General features: G+C 43.1%; 1 protein-coding gene across 11 annotated transcripts in view; it reads right to left on the bottom strand.

Moving 5' to 3' along the window:
* TLN2 (talin 2) overlaps positions 1–17,562 on the bottom strand; it is a 408,649-nt gene that overhangs the window by 213,012 nt on the left and 178,075 nt on the right. For 2 of the 11 annotated variants that reach the window (XM_087859255.1, XM_087859260.1), the window contains one exon: positions 1,186–1,288. The exons of the other annotated variants lie outside the window; for them this stretch is intronic. The gene's annotated coding sequence lies outside the window, so the exon portion shown is untranslated. The remainder of the gene's footprint in view (positions 1–1,185; positions 1,289–17,562) is intronic. 11 annotated transcript variants of the gene reach the window in all.

Genomic DNA, 17,562 nt, shown 5'->3' with positions numbered 1-17,562 from the left:
CTTGTGTTCAGTTGTCTCAAGGGATTCAGGACTTTAGAATTAGGGGAAAAAATAATAAAGGGCAGTAGTGAGTATGTCCGTTTATTTCCCACACTCCAGTCAATAGTGCTTTGGCCAGCCCGGGCTTTTGACTGCTAATGTCCAGGGGGTGAGGCACCCATCTTGGAAGATGTCAAACTATAGTATCATTCCACCAAACTGGACTTTAAGCATCTTTCTTTTTAAAATTATTTGTTCAAATGGATGAAAAGTAACAAAAATAATTGCATGTCCCTAAGCTACAGAAAACACAATTCTATCAGATATTAGACTGAATTGTTCCTCTGAAAAATTATGTGTATCGAATAATGGACACACATGCTTGATCAGCTCCTATTAAAATGTCTTTTATGTGCTAATGCCTCACATGTACATTTATATATATAAACTATCATCCCAAATGCTTGAAAACCAGGCAAATTAATGCTCTGAGGGCAAGGGCTATAGGAAGACAGGCGCTCTCAAACTCACCCTCTGGCATGTGGGAGAATGTGGTATCTGCTCATCGTTCAGCACAGAATGCAAATGGTTTCATGGGGAATGCAGGTCTACCTACCCTCCCTAGAGTCTCCATGTCCCCAGCCTCCCTCTACTGCACCCTCACACATGAGCGGCCTGCCATCTTTCCTCCAGCATCCATTACCATCTGCCCACACTTGGATCTCTGCTGTCTCCAGCAAAATGACATCAGCAGAGCCCAGTCTGAAAGCCAGGCTGGCGACATGGAAACCCAGATTGCCTGGATTTCAAAGAGTCCTAAGCTTTGAGAAGACAGGTGGCTGTATTTAAAAATTCCTCCCTGCCCATCAGCTTCAGCCCATATTCCCCCCCTACCACCACCCCCAAAACATATGCTGTAGGAGTTCCTGTCCTCTCCTTGCCCTTGCCAGGGTACAGGAGCCTAGCTTCTCCCAGCAGCTGCTGGCTTCTTCCTCACTATCCGGGCAAACTGCACTCTAATGGAATGGATGCTGAAACCTCTAAGCTCAGCTCGTGGCAAAAGGCATTTCCTCCCAGTCCTTGTCCTAACCACAGCCTATGCCCTCTTCACCTTTAATTCAATTACACGGATGAATAATGTATAATTAGGTCTCGGACAGTGAAAAATCCTCAGCTTACACTGCAGCCACTAAAGCCTGGCCATACCCCAGTGTATGGGGCGCCACCACAGGCCAGCTCTCTGAAGAGTTCCAGTTGTGATCCGGATGACTCCAACCTGGACAGGCTCTCCTAACACGTTCACTTAGGCCTGTGTAACCAGAAAAGTAGGTCAGGGGCGTGAGTCAGTTTGAAGCCCAACATGCATGTCTGCTGGTCAAGAGCTAAGTCCCATGGGCTTTGTGTGGTTGGCAAGATGCAAGCAATGACATTTACAGATGGGTCCTCCTCATACTGCCCCCACGGGTATCCCCACATCAGCCTTGATGACCAGCACAACGACAAGACACACTCCTGCATTTTCCAATTATCCCAAAAAACCTGGTAATAGTCCCCCTTAGGCAGCCAGGAAAAAAAAAAAAAAAAAGCAATCTAGGGTGTTAATGGTACAAGCAGCTTTTCAGGTCACCGTGCTCCAGCAGTTCAAGGCAACAGCCTCTGATTACGATGGGCTTCATCTTTCTTAGCTGCCTTGTGGATTTTATTTTTCTCCTATTTGGTCAGTAGATGTCACATTAATGTGGTGTTTCCAGTCTTAAACGATTTTTAAGTCAGTCCTCTTGTCTTTCCTTCCATCATGTGTTTATGCACATAACTGCCCACGCACACACTTCTGACATTACACGCAGGACTGCTGAGGAATTGTCAGCACTCGGGTGCTTGAAGACAGCTTGACAAAGCGGCAGAGGGAAACGGTCAAAGCTTACCCATTTCTTCCATTTCTGTTCTTCCCTCGTAACTGTGATATGGTATCTCTTCTCTTCCCACCCACCCACCAAGAGAAAATCTTATGCTTTTCATCAGACCAGTTTCTGAGACAAAGCAGCAGAACAGCGCGTGCACATAGCCTACCTCATTTGAGACCTTCTTCCTTCCGGCCCTTCCTAGGCCAAACCTTCCACCCTTCTGTGCAGTCACAGAAAGGAGGATTCATTCAAGATAGAGGTGGCTAATTTTATGAGTTAAGAAGCAACAAACTTCCTACAGTGTCACAGTAACTTTTAAGTCCATCAGAGAAGTAATATTGCAAGCCATCAAAGACCACTTTTTTGACATTTGGGAACAAATATGGAAATATAGGACCATTTGCCAAGAGTACACAAAGTTGCAGGTCAAACAGTGTCAACTTCCTGGATCTAATGCAAGTCAAACTGGCCATTTAAAACCAACACAATATATTATTTCCGAGTGGAAAACAAAACTCTCATGTAGCTCTATTATAAAACCATCTGGAGTGGGGCCCTTAAGGTATCAGACGCTTTATTCCCCTCTTGTTGTTAGGGCAACAGTGGAAATCCAGAATCTCTGCTTTCATACAGTGGACAGGAAAAGTACAAAAAGATCCCCAACAAAGACCAACTCAGGGCAGATCTAACATTAGCAATGAACTTGATGGGTCACTCTTTGAGGAAATGACAAATCAACAGTACTTCCAAATATCAGAGTCCATATGCCCTTCCCTCTTATTTTACTCTCTTATCAGGTATCCTCTCATCCCCCAAATGAAACATACGAACTCAAAGAAAAAGTAAAAACCAAGGTTTCATATCTCAAGAAAAGCTTCCTAATAATGACAGTCAACTTGCTATGAAACAAAGGACTAGAAGAAAATGTATTCTGAATTTTTGTCCACATCAGTATTAGCAGTAACCTCAGAGCTGACAGTCTACACCAAATATGACTTACACTTAAGATCCATCTACACTCCACATCTAGTATTTCAGGTATGAACCACAGAGTGAACTCACAACCATGATTTTAACAACACAGCCAGCAAAAGCTCATTTACAAATTTACACTTGGTTTGGTAAATGGAACCACTGTCGATCGCTGGGTGAACCGTGTAAGAGATGCTTTCTTTAGATTTACAAGCTATGAGATTTTCAATGAAAACAAATGATTCTCCACATGTGTTCAAACCAATAGCCCCCTTCATCCTTAGTAATGAAATATCCTCTGAAAAATATTCTCAAGTGCTATACTATTTACCTGCGCTCACCTGATTTGGGATCCTCTGTCTTCAAGAGTTGTGCTTCCACTGCCATGGTAATCTTTAATTCTTTTCCACTCTGGCATGGGTTTATCAGCAGAGGGCTCAGTTAAAATCTCCACTGCCCATTCAAACAGTCGCTCCATATGGATACTAAGCAAAGCAAATCCACTTAGTGATTGTGCCATGAAGAGGGGAGGCCATATTGATCATCCTGATTAGCCCTGTCAGCTGGAGAAAGGCTTGCTGGCACTCAGGGCCAGCTGTGCAGGGTACACAGAGGCAATGGGCAACATCGAAGCCCTCCCAGCAATTGGTGTGGGCAGTGATGGATGCTATGTGGACAGCTTATGGGGTTATTAAGGATACAGAACTGGCCCAAGAGAAACCCAAACTACATCTCATTTTATTAAGATAAAGTTAGATTGCTCAGGATACAGTGCAGGACTAAGGAAGCTTCTGTCTCTTTTATCACTGACACAGGCAAAAAAAAAAATCAATTTATGTATTAAATAAGACAACCTAGTGAGCGTACGCGTTAGATGGGACTACAAAACACGACTTGTTTGCACTTTAAATTAAGAACAGGATACAGAAAACTCTTGAGTAAACAAATCACCTAATTTTATACTATTTAATCTATGTTATTAATTATATTGTTGAAAAGAAGCAAGGAGCCATGGCTTTCTCTGTATTCCCTTTGTGCATACGAAGGGGCACCTGTTCAACAGATAAGGAAAAACATATCCGTCTTCAGCCCTCATCCTAACAGGCCAGACTGAATGGGGACTGGATGCTGGGTACCCCCCACCCCAATCCCTCTGGATTTGAAAGAGTCCTCTCAAAGTTGCAAATGGTTGAAATCAGAAACCATCAGAAAAAAATTCCCCTAGCTTTACAGACACACGCACATAATCATTCACTCACACAGTCTTCCATTTCTTTCCTTCCGCGCCCCTGAAGAAGTCCCTACTAACTTTAATCATATAACTTGGAGTAAATTATTTAACTTTCTGATTCTCGGTTTCCAAATTAAGACTAATCATCACTTCCACATTAAGAATACCAATGTCTCTGAATCATGGGAACACCCAGAACACTAGATTAAATCAAGTCAGTAATGCCTGGCAGAGTTTAAATCTAAAAGATGGGGGGAGGAGAGGAAGGACAGTAACACTCCAGTGCTTACCCCAAACAGACCAAGAAAAGCCTGGCTCACGTGTGTGCCTCCAAGGAAGGATGACAGAAGAGGTTTTCTTCTGGACAACAGCAAGGTTCTCCTGACCACACATACGTAACATCTGAAACTAGCAGAGAGCAATTCTCCATTCCAAGCTGGCTTTACGTCTGGACTATCATCTGGTAAGAGTCTCCCTTAGAGAATTAGCTAGAAATTTCACGTGGTGAAATCTCCAGAGGTGGTCATTCCTTTCAAACACCTAATAATGGAAACATGAGGTTCTGTTATATTGAGCCAGTTCCTCTGTGGTCAGGGCGATCTTCACAGAAAGAAAGAGGGCTCTTGTCCCAAGAAATACAACGAAAGTGTGGCACGTTGAAATGCTAGACTGCATCGTCTCGGTAACACTTGCCCATCATTTCAGTACCTCCACAACCACTTCAGGTGAACATGTAACAGGGACACAGCCACCTTTCAGAGCAGGAGAATCCGAACTACGTCAACGCAAGCTTCCAATACACATTTGAGAATATGGGGCGGGGGACACACAGGGTGGTTGAATCCATGTCAGCTAGATACTGCATTTTTTATCACTCCTAACCAGAAGAGTCCTTTCTCCTTTAAAGACACTGTTCCCCTGCTCTCAGTAACTGCATATTGACTTCCTTTCTCCTCATCTCCTAGTGGGGGGGGGGCAGCTCATTGTGCACCAAATGTTGTCTTTCCCCCTGAAGACTCAAAAGACACCACTGTACAAGCATCATCCTGCACCTTGGGCAGGGTTTTCAATTTGTTGGCTGACCCTCTAGCCTGAGTCCCTGAGTCACTGATCATGTGAGCAAATAAGTCCTTAAGAGACCCAATCAATCCCTTAAGTCCCAATGTGCTACAAGAAACAGGTTTAAGGAATTTGCAAATTCACCTTGATGGAACAACAATGACAAGAGGCATCTCTCCCCACAGACAGCTTCCAAAGGTCACAATGAACAAGACCATGGATGCTCCTTCAACTGGGATGCCAGTTAATTACCTTTAACAATACGCTGACCAAATTAAAATGGAAGGTGCACCAGACAAATGAGCTTCTTGCATATGGAAAATTTTACTGCCTTGATTATAAACACTGTCGTTTAAAACCTTGCTCAAATCAGAGCGCCTTAAGCTGAAGGTCGACCTTCAATCTCTGCAACTCTGTATTGGTTGCTCTGTTAGTTCCCTAAAGCTGCCATTAAAAAAAAAAATGACCACTTAATGTGTATCTTAAGATAATAGGAATTAATTTTGCCATAGCTATAGAAGCTAGAGATCTGGAATCAAGAGTTGCTGGGGGGGGGTATCATACTCTCCCTGAAGACACTAGGGAGAACCATTCCTTGTCTCTTTGAGCTGTCGTCACATGGCATTCTTCTGTGCCCTCTCCTCTTCTTATAAGGACACCAGTCACTGGATTAATCTAGTATGACCTCATCTCCATCTTTAAGTAACTGCATCTAAAAGGCTGTTTCCCAATAAGGTCACATCCTGTGGTTTCAAGTAGACGTGAATTTGGAGGGGACACTATTTAACCCACTACAGTTATTAATGAAAAGTCAAGTTGAAGTCTTATGACAAGAACTACCTTGATATAAAAACATTTTCTGTAGAAATATGAAAATACAAAATATTATATACATACCCATCATAAATGAATAATGGGGCATATGAATGACCTCATCTAAGGAGATAAACCAAAGATGAGCTAAGAAAAGCCACAACTATGAGTAAGCCAACACCAACAGTTTCCATTTCTCTCTCTTGTCTAAAGGAATAGAGGTATGTTGCCGGGGCCAAACATGGAAATTAAATGACATTTTTCAGGAAAACACACAGCATCACCTCCCTCCTCACACATCTAACCCGGGAAAGCTTCCCAGACAACACATACTACATGTTTACCTAGACTCACAGCTATGCTCAGTTTAAAAATCAAACATTTCAGCATTCAGGTAACGTAATAAACCACACTGAGAACAGAAAACAGGTCACAGTTTAAGCCACAGCTAGAAATGCTAATTTGCTTTTCCAGGTTATTCTGCAAAAATGAGAAGTTCAACTGTTGAATACTGTCAACTAATTTATATGCTGAGTGTTTAACTCATAGATTTAATAGCAACGCCAGGTGAGCCACTTTAATGCTCATTTCCTAACTCAACCTTCCTTCTCTACACATAAAAAGCTGGGAAAGGTTTTCAGTGTCTTCAGAATAATGTTTCACTCTGAAAACTAAACACATGAGGAGAAAACCAACCAGAAAGCTTCAGAAAACGCTTTCACCTCTGCAAGTTCTCTAAGCTTAAGAGTCAACCACCTTCATCATTCTGTACGGTGCTGGCGAGAAGGGAACTGCTGAACGTCTCACTCACCCCGCTCGCCGCACTCTGCTGTGCCTCCAGTGGCAGGTGGAGACTCAAGACCCCTCAACCCATTAGTCAGGACAAGCAGCACCAGCATCAGCACCCTGGGATTCCGGGGAAGTCTATGTCTCTCTGAGAACCTACCCCCCGAGATGCATACAGAGTGCTGTAACATACAACCAGTTCACAAGGGTCGCGTCCAAGCCCTCTGAACAGGTGGCTCCTACTGAGTCTTCTGTCAACGTTAGGGATCCATGGTCTCAGCCGTCAACTCACAGGAAAAGGTGCCTGTGTCCACGGGCCTTTCTGCCACGGGGGCGGTGGGGAATGGGGAGTGGGAAGAGAAATGACATTTAACAATTTTTCAAATCTTGTACCAGAAAATAGTCCATGAAGCTGGATGTAAACCCATTGGAATATCTAAACAAAATGTGGATGAAGGAGTAGGAAGAAACTTTCAAGTTAAGTTTCAAATTAAATGTAAGCCCGCAAAAATGTTTCTCAAGGTCTTGGGCAACTATGATCCATTTTGCCGTTACTGAAGAGGGAAATGCGTCTCTGAAGAATCACCGGAGACAATCAGCCTGGATGAGTGGACCTCCTCCAAGATTCTCCCGCCTTTTCAGAAAAGACTTTTCATCTGAAAGATGACCAACTCTGTTCCTAGTGTCATCGTATGCTTCCCCCAAGTAGAAAGTATCAATTCCTTCCTGTCCATCTTCAGCACTGCAATCTACTCCTCTCCCCCTACACATATTTTATTTCTAAGTTCCAGCCAACTACAATGAAAGGAAACCCCACTGGAGAGCCACTCCGTGTGACAGACGCTTCACACAGACAGGAAGGCGGGTCAGCAGTCAGAGGGGCCGTGGGGCAGCCAGGGCTGTGGCTATGTCAGGCGGCCTCTCTGATCCAGGTGTGACAGCCCACACAGGGCTGCTCGCAGAGGCATGACGAAGGGGAGAGAAGCCAGTGCACCCCCTGCTCATGGTATAGTTCGATTGCTTCTGTCTTCGAGCCTTCCATTAGTTCTCTATAAACGTGCAGTTGCTGATAAGTGGGGACCCCTGCATCATGAATCAGGGCGGTGAGATGTCAGCGTCATTTAGGCAGGGGAGACGGCAGACTGAGAAGCCAAATCCCGGAAGCGATCAGCAAAGGAATTCAGGGGATGGCTCCAGAGGGAGAACATGCCAAGGCTGGGCTGCGAGTCGCCGCAGTCACCTTCAGGCAGCTCCTCCGGCCGTGTCCATAACCCAGAGGTGGCAAATGCACTTGGCCTGGCTAACTTCTGCCTTCTGCTCTGACACATTTCAGCTGCTGTACAGTTTTCTCCAAACGCAGGAAGCTGACAGGCTGGAAAGAAAGCAGCTGGCCCCACTCCTGATAATGCCAGTGCAGTGTGATTTATAAATCGACAGTCTAAACAATCAGAGCTTCATGAAGTCCTACTTTCAACTCTGCACCCCAACAGAGACATTTTGCAGGCACGTAATACTCCACGGCCACGTTCTCCTTTCCTGAGCAGTTTGATATCCCATGTGAGGACACCCACTCGAGTGACACGTCGCCTCTGCCACAGCCCAGCCAGATGGCAATGACCACACAGGCCACGGGAACATGCAATCTCGACACTGGTCTTCTGACAAAGTAATTATTATTCATCAGGTGCTTTCTCCGAAAATAAGATTAATGAGGCAACTCAGACTAGACCAAAAGGCAACAGCCAAAAGCATCTTTCTGAGTAAAGGTTGAGTGTAAGGATGTTAAGAACATAAGCGACAGATGTTCAGGTGAGAGGTGGGAAGGCAAACGCCCTCGCACTCACAGAAGATACCCAGTGAAATTACCCAGGGAGATGAAAATGAGGGAGAAACCTACAAACCACTGGAAGCCTGGGCTACTACCCACCTAGAAACAGTTACTTCCGAAGAAACTATGCTGAAAATAGTAATGAAAATGTTGCAAAAAATGTTACCTTGCTCACCCAACAGTAAGACCAACAATAAAGCTAAATGATTACGACCTCAAAAAAATAAAATAAAAATATAATTTGATTATATCCTTGCACTGGTATGAGACAAACAGATAAATGAAACAGACACAATGTCTAGTACGTACACAATGTTCCTATGTAAAACACGCTTCATCAAAACTCTACCAGGAAATGGAAGAATTCTCAAAAAGAGGTGTTGGGCAAATTGATCTGAAAAGAAAAATTAAGTTAAATTAAACTTCGTACGATAGACTGCAATAAAGTTTCTATGAATTGAGAGCTATATTTGCACCATAAAAGCATAAAACAGTAAGATTTATGCCATTTACCCGAGTCAGACTAAAAGCAATGCAGGTAAGAAATCACAAGGATATCTTACGTTATAAAAAGTCAAACGATTTTTAAGTCCGAAGAGAGGCAATGAACTTTGAAAATGTTATCTGTAGCTTGACAAAAAGTTCCTATCTGCCAGAGACATGCTGGCTAGAGCTTTAAAAAAAAATCCAGAGGGGGCGCCTGGGTGGCTCAGTCGTTAAGCGTCTGCCTTTGGCTCAGGGCGTGATCCCAGGGTCCTGGGATTGAGCCCCACATTGAGCTCCCTGCTCCGCTGGGAGCCTGCTTCTTCCTCTCCCACTCCCCCTGCCTGTGTTCCCTCTCTCGCTGGCTGTCTCTCTCTCTGTCAAATAAATAAATAAATAAATCTAAAAAAAAAAAAAATCCAGAAAACTGAAAGATCGTAACACAAAATGGTTAAAGAAGAGTGACAGATTTTTCACAGAAGAACACAAATGGCAAGGAAATAAAAAGGGGGGGAAAAGTTCACGTTTAATAACACCTTCAAAACACAATCCAAACCAAATACTTTCTATCATGTTAGCAGGGATATGAGCACTCATCATTTTGGCAAGAAACATGGTGAAATACACATTTCCTTCCATAGAAGGTACAGATTTGCTTGGCAGTCAATATGGCAATATTCCTGAAGGGTCTTAAATATGGTCACACTTTTTAAATGGATACTTTGATTTCTCGGAGTCCGCTGAAAGGAAGTAATTAGAGACAAGCACAAATATGTACTTATGAGGACCTTCATCACTGATCTCAGGAGCAAAAACATAAGCTGTGTACAAACACGCACATACACAAAAGAGACCGAACGGAAATCCACCTCCATGCTAGGGAATTTTACTGTCTTTAAATTCAGGGTTTACAAGTGATCTACACGGGCACCTGGGTGGCTCAGTCGGTTAAGCATCTGCCTTGGGCTCAGGTCAGGATCTCAGGGTCCTGGGATCGAGTCCCACATCAGAGTCCCTGCTCAGCGGGGAGCCTGCTTCTCCCTCTCCCCCTGCTTATGCTCTCTGTCTCAAATGAATAAAGTATTTTAAAGAAAAGTGACCTACAGTATGCTACAATGTGTATATGCATAGAGGGTCTCACAGTCAACCAACATGCCAAATTAAAGCAGCTCTACGGGGGGTATGCCACTCCTATCCTTGAGGGGTAGGCCTATACAGAATGTCCTCCAATCTCTTCAAGCCATTCTATATTTATAATCTAAATATGTTATGGACCAATGAAATATGAACACAAAAGTAAAGAATTGCTGTTTGAATATTCAGTAAAACGTTTGGTGAATTGCTAAAAAAGAACATTGCTGCCAAAGGAGGTGAGGGGCAGACAATCGTCAATGAACTGAGAGACCAGTTCTTAAAAAACAGAAACGGGATCTATACTCTTCTTTTCCAACATCTCAAGTAACACTATTTTTAAAAAACCCTAACTATACATCTACACTCAGCCACCCACCCACACACCATACATGGAATATTACTGAGCCAAAAAAAAAGAAAAAAGAAAGATAAAAGAAAGAGATCTTGCCATATGCCACATGGATGGACCTAGAGGGCATCATGGTAAGTGAAGTCAGTCACAGAAAAACAAATACCATATAATTGATTTCACTTACGTGCGAAATCTGAAAAACAAAAACAAGCAAGCAAAAAATCCAACAGATTTAACTACAGAGAACCAACTGAGGGTGGCCAGAGGGGAAGTGGGTGGGGGGTGGGCAGAACAGATCAAGGGGATTAGGAGGTAGACCTAATAGGCTGTACACTTGAAACGAACATTGTAGGTCAAACTTCAACAAAAATAAAAATAAAGCACCCCAAGCTGCGAATCATGAACTCCACAGTATGGGAGTGGCTCATGACGGAAAGATGCTATAGGCTCCAGTTACACGCACATCAGAGAAGTTTCCTACACACATGTATTTAAGTCCAAATTTAAATGTGCACGGTTTAGGTTAAAACATTTTGTGATCCTCACTAACTGACTTTTGCCAAACTTATTACAAGTGTAATTAAACTAATTTTGAGAAACTGAATTTTAAGTCTGGTCACATCAAATAAGGTGGTTTCCTTGACATCCCTTCGTACAATGGAGGAGGAAATGTTCTTTTGATCAGCAAGGTGGTACGGTGGTGGGGTGGCGAGAAGGAAAGGGAATAAACAGAAAACCGGAAAGAGAGGCTATTTTAGAATTCTAAGCAGCAAAATCAAAACTCTGTGCAGACAACTTTACAACATTTAGATGCTGTAATGGCTAATTATAATAAGGTCAATGCAGTAATGCAAATGCTTTTACCTGGCACAGGTGATTTGATCAAAAGACAGAAAAGTTATCAGTTCAAATTTTCTTGGGCATATTGTTTCAAAAATTCTAATAAGGCACTCTAAATTCCAAAAGAAAACAAAACAGCTTGTGAACAATTTAGCAAATTAAAAAAAAATTTTTTTACATTTTTATTTTATTTTTTAATTTTAATTTTAATTTTAATTTTATTTATTTATGTATGCATGTATGTATGTATGTATTTAAAGAGAGAGAGAAAGAAAGGGAAGAGGGGCAGAGGGAGAGGGAGATTCTCTGCACAGCCTGATGCAGGGATCCATCCACGACCCTGAGATGATGACCTGAGCTGAAATGGAAGTCAAGAGTCAGACGCTGAACAGACTAAGCCACCCAGACACCCCCTATTTTTTTTTTTTAAGTAAGCTCCACATACAACTTGGAGCTCGAACTCAAAACCCTACGTTCAAGAGTCATATGCTCCACCAACTGAGCCAGCCAAGTGTCCCAATGTAGCAAATGTTCTTTAAGCAAGCTGATGAATGTCATGCTATGGCAGCTGAGCAAATGTATTGGTTATTTGATACAGTAGGCCTAATTTGTAAAACATATTTTTATTAAAGCATTATTGACAATAAAATATACATATTCAGAGGCTATAAATTTTTATGCAGGTATACACCTGTGAGATGCTCATGACTATGAAGATAACAAACATACCCGTAACTCCCCCAAAGTCTTCCTGTATCCCTGGTAAGCCCTCATTCCCAAGTGTCTGCTTCTGCTGTCCTCAGGCAACCTGGGATCTGTTTCCTCTGGCCATTCACTAGTTTGAAGTATCTAGAATCTTACCTGAAAGGAATCATATAGCAAGTACTTTTTTGGTCGGTTGCAACCCATGTTGCTACATACACCAATAAGTCATTTCTTTTAAGGAGGAACATAGCATAATTTACTGATCCTTTCACGTGTAGATGAACATTTGAGGTTTCCAATTTGGGACTATTATCAATAAAGCTCATGGTAACAGGTGCATGTGCCCTTCGCCCTGCCTTTGAAATCTGCATACAAGTCTTTTGTAAGGACATAGCTTACATTTCTCTTGGGTAAATACCAAGGGGTAGAATGTCTGGGACATATGATAGGTGTTAGGTTTATTCAAAAAGTGGTGCTGGGCAAATTGTGCATCTGAAAAGCAATTAAGTTATATCACACCTCCTACCATCAAATTTATGATTAAAGTTATGAATTGAGAGTTCAATTTTTTAAAATTAAAGTGTAGGACATGAATAACAGAAGAAACTGCCCACCCATTTTCCAAAGAGATTGTACCATTTTGCATTCCTGCCAGCAATGTGTGCATTCCATTTGTTCCAGATCAGCTACAAGTAGTTTTGTAGGACACAGGACCCCTTGTCCATGAAACACTTACTATACATAGCTTTCCCTACTGTAAAGGAACTGAAGCATAAGTTGACCATTATAAATATTTATGAAGGCGTAATTTTAATTTCTGCCCTTTCCTGGTAGCACAAATTATACGGAAAAGCACCAAAGTACATTGATAGGAACAACGATATACATTTATTGAGTGTTTACCGTAGTCTTCATTTTATGTATTCCATAATTACTCTACAACAACCCTATGGAGTACCACGATAAAACCACTAACCCATTTTATATGTGAATAAACTGAGGGAAAGACAGAACAAATAAATCATCTAGTGTCACAGAACTAATGCATTGGCAGAGCCAGGATGTGAACTCAGAGTCTGAGTCCTGAGCTTTGGCTCTTTACTATTACCTATACCCATGCTACCATCTACGCCATCCTGAATACTGGTTATTTCTCTTCCAAAGCTACATAGTTCTTTCCAGTTCTACCTCAGACAATGGATTTCAAATCTTCAAGAAAGTAATTGGGTAATAAGCCCTAGAATATCATTTTGAGCTAAATAGTCAAAGCAAATACTGGCTCCTTACTCTACTGACATTTCTACATAACATGAAATCATCCCAGCATGACAGAATAGATATTGATAAAATCCACCCAGTAGATACTACCTATTAAGTGCGTAAGTCAGTCCTAAAGAGTGAGAAGATGTTTCAAAGAGCATACTTATTTTTAACAAAGTGCTTTTCTGGTGGAAAGGAGGGGGAAAAGTCTCAGGAGCAGGCAGATTCATTACCCACTGCATGTCAGACTGCCGCAGTTGTACAAAACCCAATCCAGTAGCTCCAAGTCCTTGCCATAAAGACCCCGGGCTGGAAGATAAAGCGCCATCGTTCTCAAGGGTAAAAACAGACGGCAATTGTGCAGCCACTGCTTTGTTTAAAGAGAGCCTCAGAGTCTAACAGGGACTGAGGACAGTGCTTGTGTTAAGGAGAAAGTCTGGAAAATACCACTTCTTAGCAGTAGCAGACCATGACATCGACCACATCTTACCGAGTATTGATTCGTAATCAAAAAAAGAAGAAAGGTTGGAAAAAATAATCAGCATCTCCCAGCACTCTGACAAAAGGGAAGAAAATTGCTCTACTAGCAAGACGAGGTCAGGCAGAGAGGTGTGAGCATGAGGAAGGATCGGGCAATGACCAAGCAAAAGATAGCTACTACCTCCTGGGGGGCACAGCACCATGTTAGACTGGAAGGGGTAGATGGATACACGGGATGGGTGGTTAGATATACACGCTAAATAGGAGACCAGATCTCTACCCCAATTAGGAGTTCATCAACAAGCTGGAGGAAAGGGCCTACAATCCAAAAAAGGTGATCACATACCCAGTGCCAGATCATTCTGACCCACCACCACCATCTTTGCTAATGTTGACTAGGTACAGCCACCGTGCCAAGTCCTTTCAAAACACCACCTCATTTAATCCTCCCAAAATCTTGGGAGGCAGACGTTGCTCATTTCCACCTCACAGTTTATTAAACTGATTGGGATAAAGTCCACGACTTGCTCCTGACCATGTAGCCAATAAGTGGTAGAGCTGCAAATCCAAAGCAACTTTGTTCAACTCCAAAGCTGATGCTTAGGCACTAGGCTGCAAAAACTCTCCCAAGCCTTCAGACACCCTTTCAAGAATGATCCCTCTGGTTAGTGAGAGCCTGGAAGGCTCCCACAGGGAGGAGGGAGACGAGCTTCCAGAGAAACTTAAGGGAAAGAATCAAGAACATTTTAAGACAAGAAAAGACCTTCGAAGACTGGGCAACCACTTGGTGGGCTATGGTCACATAATGTCACCAGTGTACACCAGTCACTTCGTATGCCAGGCTTTAGTGACACACTAATGACTAATCCACATGCAGTCCCTACCCTCCAGGGTCTCACACTCTCTCGAGGGAGGCAGATACCGCCACATGTCTTCAGAGAATGGATCTCTCAGGCAGGACATACTGCTGAGGCTCTGGCACTATTTGCAACCCCCACCATTCACACCTGAGCCTAGAAGGACAGGAGGTGTTTCTCTTCACCAGAGGGCATGGAGCGGCCCTAAGTCCATTTATAAAGTCAGTTTTCAGTTCTTGCACCACTCATCAGCTTTCAAATTGTTTTTCCCCAAAACTGATGTTACTTGCATTATTTCTACTTACGAGATGAAAAGGAGGCTTCATAAATATTTTAATATCAGCCTATCTTAAATTGGCATATAGAATATAAATGGGATAATAAGGTATAATTACATCCATTCCCCTTCTTGCCCCCAGCTTTCCCATCCAGAAGAAATCAGCTTTAAAGTCCTTATGTGGGAAAGAGTAAGGTAGGTGCCAGCAAAGAGGTGGGGCGGGGGGGGGGGCGCACCACAGTGGCTCAGAACAGAGAAAAACTACAAGGGAGCCCACCGTCTTACACTGGAATTTCAAGTATTGGTGTGAATTCATGGTTTTCAAGACAGACAGATGAACAGACACACACAGACATGCAGACAGACACAAAGACATAGCTGTGCGCGCAAAGACAGGTACACCGTTAATCCCCACTATTTGCAGATTCCGTATTTGCAAATTCACCTACCTGCTAAAATTTATTTGTAACCCCAACAGCACTCTCCTGGTTATTTGTGGACACAGGCAGAATGGCCAAACGGAGTCATCTAGTGTATACGCCCCGCTGCGGTCCCACCAGAGGACGTCCTGCCTTCTTGTTTCAGCTGTCAGCCTACCATGCGTCCTTTTTGCAGTTTATTTAGTGTCACGATTTTTGCAGTTTTGTTGATGACGTAGCTGTTTAAAACGGCCCAAGCCGAGGGGAACACTGACTAATGTTTCTGAGTCCAGGGAGGCTGAGATGTGCCTCATGGGGAAAACGAGTGTGTTCAATACAAGCTTCACTCAGGCCTAAGTGCTGGTGGCCACTGAGTTCAGTGTTCGTGAATCAACAATATATTTTACATGCAGTATCTTTAAATAGAGACACACATAAAACAAGGTAATGTTGTGATCAGAGGCTGGCAAGCACCTGGCCCTGTATTTCCCCTAGGAGCAATGGCTCCATGTTCACGAAGTCAGTGTTCCCTGAGACACTGTACAACATAATTACTGTGAATAACAAGAATCTAATATATTCCCTAGCTCTGCCCGCTGAGAAGGCCTGGGACTGAGGATATCCTAACATCAAGGAGCAGATCTTGGCTTCGAATTACCTTTGTCTCATAAAAACTTCTAGGGCTCCATCGAGAAAAGAGCGATTGCAGGGATGAGCAAAAGCAAGTTTTAAGATAAATCTTATTAAGTCAATAATTGCCCAAAGAATGATGGGGAAGTGTCAAAAGGACACAGAAACCAGTTTGAAAGGGCTCCCACTGGCCAAATCAAGAATAATTTAAACACCAAAATGATAGTAACGGACATAGCTTAATGAATGCAATATGGAAACAGGAGTCCATCCCAACAAAAATCACTGAATAAATGAAGTGGAAGTCTGAGGAGGAGTGAGAAGGGTACTCACTTATTTCTAAGGTAACTCCTTAGAACAGGGGTGGGGAGGGGACCTCTTCAGAGGCAATACCTGGTCAACAGCACCTGAATCATGCGATGACGTAATCATCATCATCAATCATGAGACACATCTAGATTGCACGCCATCTGACCAGATGCAGGAACCACATAGCATCACGGCTGTGATATGCTTGCCAAAGACGCAAAACATGTTTAATCATGAGTCAAAACGCGAATCCAAACGGAGGGATGTGCTACAAAATAACGGGACTTACATCTTCAAAAGGATCTAGGTATGAAAGTCAAGGCAGGACTCCTGGACTGTCCTGACTAATGAAGACGAAAGACATGAGACAAGTAATGCAACAAATGATTCTGAACGTGATCGTCCTGCTACAAAGGACGTGCAAGGGACATCTGGCAAAAGGCAAGGGCGCCTGAGGATTACATGGTAGCAATTTTGATGATTGCACTGTGGCTAGGTTCGAGGATGTCCTTTCACAGGACAAGTAATTAGAGGTGACTGTGCATTAGGTCAGCAACTCATAACTGGATGCTTTGAGGAACCATTCTTTGTGCTGTACTTCCAGCATTTCTATAACTTTGGGATTGTTTAAGAACGTTTTCCAAGTGTTTAAAAAAAAAAAAAAGATGTGTAACAGAGCAGTAAGCATGGCAAGAATGAAGCACACAGGGGCATTCTTCATTAACTCTTCATCCACCCCTAAAGCCACGTGCCCTCACCACACACGCACAAGCCCTGCAGGCTAACTGCACTGCCCCATCCTCTCCCACTCTGCCACTGTTCCTGTAAGAGTTCTCTACACTGACAGACCTCCAATTACTCACTGTATTCCTCATCTGGCTTCCACTGAGCACTGCCAAGAGTGTGCAGGCATTCCCGCTCCAGTCCTTACCTGTGTGCACTGCCCTGGACACCAGTGGCCCCTCTAGCAGATTCTCCCAATCTATCTGACCCACTCCTGCTCAGTCTTCTCCACAGGCTCTCTTCCTTGCTTAAACCTCGTGGTCCGTGAGTTCTCTCCTAGTCCCTCTTCTGTACACGCTTGCCTGGTGGATGGCATCTGCTCTCAGGACTCGTATCCACCAGATCTGCAGATCTGTCCCCTGTGCTCCTTATCCAGTCTACATCATATCTTCAAGCCCTTTTGTGAGCATATCTATTTCATGTTACTCAAAAATAGACTCCTCACTTCTCCCCATGCCACC

This window comes from Ursus americanus, chromosome 36, assembly GCF_024610735.1.
Source record: "Ursus americanus isolate L20-20 chromosome 36, mUrsAme1.1.p, whole genome shotgun sequence".
Classification (NCBI taxonomy): Eukaryota; Metazoa; Chordata; class Mammalia; order Carnivora; family Ursidae; genus Ursus; species Ursus americanus.
This window is presented reverse-complemented; position numbering and strand designations above follow the sequence as displayed.